The following is a 7,462-nucleotide window of genomic DNA, read 5'->3' on the forward strand; positions in this document are numbered from 1 at the left end:
TTTAGAATTTTCCCAGCAATTTCTCAAAATCTTCAATAATTCATATTGATTCCCACAAAATCATAAACAACTTTAGTACAGCATCTACAAAATCAACAATCCAGTCTCTAGTCTCAATCCCCGATTCTCAACAATCTTATTCTAAAAATCTATCCACAATCATTAATTCCAAAATAAAACTATAAATAAAAATTGTCATGACATAACAGAATTCATGGATCTTTTATCATTTTTAAGTGTCATAAAAAAAATCCAGCACTTATGTAGTTGTGTAGATTTGTATTCGTCCACAACTGTAGCTATTCACTCTTAGATTAAAGATGACATCATTAATAATGAAAGCTTACAAAAAAAATCTTTCTCGATTACTTTCGGCTGTTTGGGACAACAAAAAAAAAATGAAAATAAAAATCCAATTTCGTTGAAATATTTTAATTAAGCATAAAATTCAGAGTAAAACCCTCGAGATGAACAAAAAAAAATGAGAAGTAAATAAGAAGAAGTCTGAAGTTAATCCCAACATGGTGCAAAACCATATTTCATATGAAAAATGAATTTTTCTACACAGTTTTTATGTTCATCAGGCATGCAACAAAAGTTCATATATGCTTGAAACTAATTATATATTCTACAATTATGAAACGGAATAAGAATGTTGAATACAATAACGAACTTATTGGGTTTGCCTTTAAGTCATAAGTCGCTAATAGAAAATCTATACCTGAACATTTTTATTGGCAGAGTTGAAAAAGGATTTTGGGCTATAAAATTATGTTGAACTAATTCATAAGAAATAGCCAGCCTATTGTGAAATTCGGCAATATTTTATGAGATTTTTTGGGTTAACACATTCATGGGATATGTCGTGTGTAGTCGTCGATTTTTGAAATGTTGCAAATTTAAATTTAAGTCTCAAAAATAGCTTTCGTGTTTAAAAATTTGAATATCAAAAAATTCAAAAATTTCCATGAAATTTGTACAAATGTTGGAGATTTTAAAATGGTGACCTTAATGACTCAAGACATATGCATCAAACATGGCATTAACACTCATAGATTTTGTTGTAATTTGAAGGATTTTGTTAGATTTTGGATGTAGATTTGTGAGATTTTGCTAGATTATCGTCGATTTTTCTTATTTTTAACATTTTGGTGTCTGGTAATTTTTTCTGGAGTCAATTATGTATTTTATAGAATTTTAGCACTCGGGTTCATACTCCTCACTTACTTCGTTGTCCGTACAGATCAATTTATATCTATTACCTCTGTCAGATAGCGTCTAAAGCTGAATCACTGTCTAACAATTTACAATATCAAGTGCAATACTGCCTTTATCGACAGCTTTATTACAAGTGTTTTTTGTTTATCCTCGAGCTCTTTTACTAGCTAACTTCCTTGACGAAGGTGCATGATGACTCATTACCGCATTTGGAGTTCGTCGAAAGCTGGGTCTGTCTTTAAATAACTTCTGTCTGTTTCTAATTCCCAGCACTTTTGCATTACTGCTTACACTGCTTACTCGGATTCAAACACCGTATTTAATGGATTATCAGGGTCTTATCGAAGCATATTTACTTCGACTCGGATTCATATAAGATATTTTTAGCTGATCAAATTCAGAAATTGCTAGACTAAAGAGAAATGAGTTCAAAACTTGATGCATCAAGGTCAAATTTTGGATGATTGAATGACTATCTACTAAAACTCACGGGTTTTTACGTATTTAACTAGTTGTGTGTCTAGTTATAAAGACATCTAATGTCACCAAGAATGTATTGAAATAACTATATGTGCAATATCGTCTAAATCGTATCTCTAGAACTACATGTGCATTCTGTTCCTCTAGATTTAGACATTCCTTAAGTTAGATTTAAGCATGTCGATAATTATGTCTTCATTCGTCATTCGAAATTCCGCAAAATACCACAACGAACCTCAAATCAATTCACCAATTACATTATCAATTATCATCTATTCATAAGTTTAGGTGACAAGAATCAAGCGCCTTTAATGAGCTTTTTCCACATATTCATACTTAAAATTGAAGATAAGCAAGCAGCTGCCAACAATACAGCCATGGAAGAAGCCATGGATCACAATTGATCAGTATGGCTAGCTAAGTGAGTAAGTAAGTAGATACCAATCTGCTCCAATACTTAAACATTGCCAAGCAGACAGCAAAGTCAAGCTGAAGAATTTAACAGTAACCCTGGATATAGCACATTGTCTATCCATTAGATATGTAGATTTGAGTAATAAAAAAATTAAATTAGAAATAAAAAGTTCGCAAATTACGTCACGTGCCTCTAGCAACTTCCACCCAAAAAAATAAAACACAAAACCTGAAATGTTACCTGCTATTAATTATTGCGATTAGTCAATGAGCACAAGAGAGATACAAAAAAAAAAGTTATGTTTTAAATATCACTAATACACACGCATACGTGTAAATGGTTTTTAAGCTTTATCAACATCATCTCTAAAACATAATTTTTGGCTAACACGAGAAGAGGCCAGAAAATATTGTATATATATGCCCATGAAGAAGAGGAATGGATACGATAAAAAAATCCCAAAAATAGCAATATTATTGCCAATACACAAGTCTAATATTTAATCTAGAGTCAAATGTTGTATTTGTCAAAAGAGCACAGAAGAACAGAACAGAACCGAAGTTAAAAAATGCTTGCCTTTGTCTTTCAGCCAAAAAGCGATAAAAAAATCTCGTCTCGCCAATAATTCCGCAAAGGTATGAATTTTTAATTCCTAAAAAAAAAAATGCCGAATCAAAAGGAGATTGAAAGATATATGCTGATTCGTGTGGCCCCGCGTTTCGAGAGAGAGTGAATGAAATAGGTATGAATATTGTAGCCAATATTTGCCATTTATTTGACATTTCCTGCACAGTAACATCAAATATACATCATGTGAAATAAGAAACATGTCATGACATCATCGGGGCAGGCAGCATAGAAATTTTGCACATATATTTAAATTTTGATTCTCTCTCTGTCTGCATTGGAAATAATAAAAAAAAATGGTTTTAAGCATGCTGCTTGTGCCCTCGCAAAAAAAACTCTTTTTTTTGCACTGTATGCGCGCGCGAATATTTATTAATGTTAATGTATATCCAGTTTAGAGACTCTACAACAACAATAATAATACTAATAACACACAAAAATTATATTTTTTTTTTTGGTTAAGTGTGTACGACGAGGCTTTTTGGATGTGAGAGAGATAGAGAGAGACTGAATATAAAGTTATACATACAATTTTTTGTGTGTTTCTTGTTATTTTCGACTGTGCCTCGGCCTTGAAATTTTTCAATAAAGACTCCGAAATAAAAAATGCAAGAACTACTCCTCGAAAGACGGTTAAGCTGTTAAGTCCTCCTTTATAGTGCTTTATATTTTTTAAATAAGCGTGTTGATCACATTTTTTTTTGGTGCCCAATATAATAATGTGTGCTAATAATTGATTTGTCTCAGGAAAGACATTAAACCACAAAAAAATAAATACAAAAAAAAAGTGAAAATTTTTCGGAACTGGCCGAACACAAAAAAAAAATGAGAGATATGAAGTTTTAGGGGTCGTAAAAGAGACTGTGTGCAATAAAAAAAATGTGTATTTATTTACATTGTATAACATGCTAATTAAAGTGAAGGTGTAAAGCATGTATCATATGTGAAAGTGTGCAAATTTTATGGATGGAATGGATTATTTGATCATTCAATCAACAAAACAACACATGAATGAGAGAAGGATTAATACCTATCAGAAAAAATTTAGCCTCTTTTAGGCTTTGTCTTTGATAACATTAACGAAATGCTCAAATCTCGTTTGCATGTGCTGGTTACAAAACATGTTGAACTTGAGATTTGGACAGTTTCTGTTGAGTTTTCAAAACACTCTTTTTTGAAATTTATAAAATTAGACATAGCCTTAAGAGGTTAGGTAAATTCTTGATGCAATCATCGGACTTCTCATTCATAAAAAATAATGACATACATAGTTACTTAATTCGCTATCTACAGACGTTCCTTAAACACGGTAATTGGTCCTCGTGCGCCCCAGACAAGGTAGTAAGTTCAAGGAGTACTTCGCTGGCTGTACAGAGCAATTGAAATCCATGGCATCCATTGGTTTACGTCTGAAACTGGCTCTGTTGCTGGCTCTATTGCTGGCTTTATTACTAGCTCTATTGCTGGCAACTGTTTGCCATACAGATTGTGATCCATGGCTTGCCTTAGTATGCATCTGAAACTGGCTCTGTTGCTAGCTCTATTGCTGGACTGAGCTCGTATTGATTGTGATCCATAGCTTGCCTTTAATTGCTGATTTAGTTCATCGCTGGATCTATCGCTAGGCTTCTATCGCTGGATCTATCACTGGTTTCATCGCTGGCTCAATCGCTGGCTGGTTTCATCGCTGGCTCAATCGCTGTCTTTATTGCGGGAACTTCAGGTCAATTGTGATCTATGGCATGTCTGAGTTTGCATCTGAAGTTGACTCTATCGCTAGCAAACCGCTCAGCCAATTATCAATTCCAAGTGAATAAATGACATGCAAGAACTAAAAAGAAGTTCAAAAAAAAAAAAATTCATTCGCAAAAATTTGTTTACGGAGCACATGTGGTCAACACTCATCAAGTCATACTCGTTTCGTGTTCCGGGAGACGCCAACAAACAAAAAAAACTAGAGATGAGATATATGTGAAATACATATGAGAAACAACGCTTTTAATTAATGACATGTATATACATAAAAAATTTTTTTGGCCTCTCGGTATTAAATGAATAAAAAAAAAAACGGTAACGAAGAAGAAGAAGGCATTCAGACTATAAAATTCATTTCGTCTACTCTTCTTTGTGTTTCGCTGAATTTCAAAACCCAAAAGAAGAAGGGCAATTTCAATAATGATGTGTGTGTATTCGTGGAATTAGATATAGAAATCGAAAGTAAAACGAATGAGCCTGAAAAGAGACATAACGAAAAAATTTAGGCTAGCAATAACAAGAAAATTAGTGCAAAAAAAAGCTAGCCGAAAAGTGATTTTGCCGGATCGACATACATTTGTGTCCAATAAATGAATAACGATCATGTCTGTACCTCAAATGATCCCAAAATAACATTGCAAAAAGGAACCATAAATGAATGAGAACAAAAAAATCACCAAAGGCACACATAAAATGCGCGATTGAATAAGATTCTGGGAAGAGACGACAATGTCTTCTTATTTCTACATTTCGGATATCTAAGACGGTTTTAAAATTCTGGCCTTTTTTTGCTCTCTTCTCCTTTTCTTGCCTTCCTTCCTTCTTTAATGAAGATCATTTTTATATTTTTTTTTTATTTCTTTTGCTTCTTCTTCTTCTTTCAGCTTCAACCGTTTCGATAAATCGTTCTGTTCATATTCATGTGTGAGAGCTGCTGAAGCGATTGGTAGATAATCAATATGCAAACGATCATCAAAAAAAAAACGCGAATTATTTAACATTTACTTCATGGTCTCTTCGGAAAGAAGAAGGAAACGAAAAAAAAAAGACTTTTTTAGAATTAATGCCGTGAAACGCTTACTGGTTTTTGAAAGAAGAAAAAAATATTTTGGCTGTGGATTTATGCAGAGTTGGAGGAAGGTTGAGTGAGTTTGGATGACCATACGGTCAATAGTTTATATACGTATAAGAACAAAAAAATATACGTATATATACATAGTATACCTATACTCTCTTTTATTTTAGCAGAAGTCAGTGGATCCTTGTGCATGCTTTCATGTTAAATACAGAAATATCACGACGGTACCTAAAAGCGATATTTTGGCAGTTAGGTATACATATCATAATCAAGCATGAATGTTGAACTACCATACGGTCAATAGCATGGTCATGCTCTCTCTCTTAAAGAAACACATTAATTTGGAGCATGCTTTCATGTCAAATTCAGAAATATCACGACGGGACCTTGATCTTTAGGCTATTAGGGATGCAGACTCTAATCAAGCAATTTCAACCTAAATAACTGGATATCTAGCATCACACACCACAATAGACGCACATGTGCCAATACCACATCCCTCAACCAAGCAAGCAACCATCTAGCTCCACCCCTGACTTCTTAATAGTGAATATAATAAAAATATAAAAGTCACGTATGTGAATGTTATTTTTATGAAGAAGGAATTACTATTTCTGGCCAATTTTCATATTTTTTCGTTTCTTATTTTTGTTGTTGCCGTTACCAACAGTCTCATGTTCCAGATGTATGAAATCGCGACAATAAAGAAATGTTTTGCAACTCTTTTGTTGTAGGATGATCATTACAGTTTAATGTATTGCCAAGTGTACGAAATGTATAAAGTCTCATAAATAAAATAAAATTTGCAAGCTATGAATATACAATGTATTTTTATTTTTTTTTTTTTGTGTGTACATGGACATGGAATCAAGGACTAAAAATAAAACTTCCGTTATAAATAAAAAGAAATATATAATTTTGTATTCAATTGTTTCTTCTCTTTTTATTCATTCGCTTACCTAATTTTTGAGGCTTTTTCTGCAAGAGAACAATGCACGACTGACCGAATTTTCAGACTCTAATGTTCAATTGCTTATACAGGGAATAACGTGATGCTTTTGTTGAGATTTTTCAGATGTTGTGCAAATTGAGATTGTCTTTGGATAGGTCGTTTATTAACTGTTGTGAAGATCGTCACTCTCAATTCTTGGAAGATGATAATTATTTTGCATTAATTGCCGGCACAGCAAGTCATGATGTTGGAATCTGATGATGAGTCGTTTGGATTTTAAGTACCAATAAAAAGTGTAATTTTATGCGTCATTCTTTTCTTGTAATTAGAATCTTGAGTAGCGCATCGTGATGACTGCCCGATTGGTTGGACTAGTCATCAACTGGACATTAACTTGTCAAAAGTATTGGTGGATAGTAACTTGCTCAACTAGTTTAAACATATTTTTGGCCACTCGAGTTGTTTTTGGTATATTTTTACCAAAAAATAAAGTTTGCCGCAACGTGCTACTCGAAATTTCATATAACACTCAAAATTTCTAGGTGACCGCTGCATCTCCCCCTCCATATCATCACCTAACATCCAAACGACCCCATTACTCATAAAAGCCATCACCAAATGAATACAATTCGCATAAAAGAACAAGAAGCTAAGTTTTCAGAAATTCAAGTCTTCTGTCTGGGTTAATAAGATGTTTGCTGAATATTCAACACCAATTGCATACTTATGATCTGATTAAAGCTATTTAATATTTATAACTCGCATCTCAAGGGTGCGGAACTGATCAGTCATTTTTAAAGCAATTTTGCAACATTACCTAGCAGACATAGAGCATACTAATGAGTATGGCAATAAAATTACTTATTTCCTTACTGGAATCATGTTATGACTTGGAGCCTAGGTTGCTGCAAAAGGCATTCCATTTGACTTTATTGCT

Source organism: Chironomus tepperi, unplaced genomic scaffold, assembly GCF_022539635.2.
Source record: "Chironomus tepperi strain 1889 unplaced genomic scaffold, CSIRO-AGI_Ctep_v1 contig_309, whole genome shotgun sequence".
Taxonomy (NCBI): Eukaryota; Metazoa; Arthropoda; class Insecta; order Diptera; family Chironomidae; genus Chironomus; species Chironomus tepperi.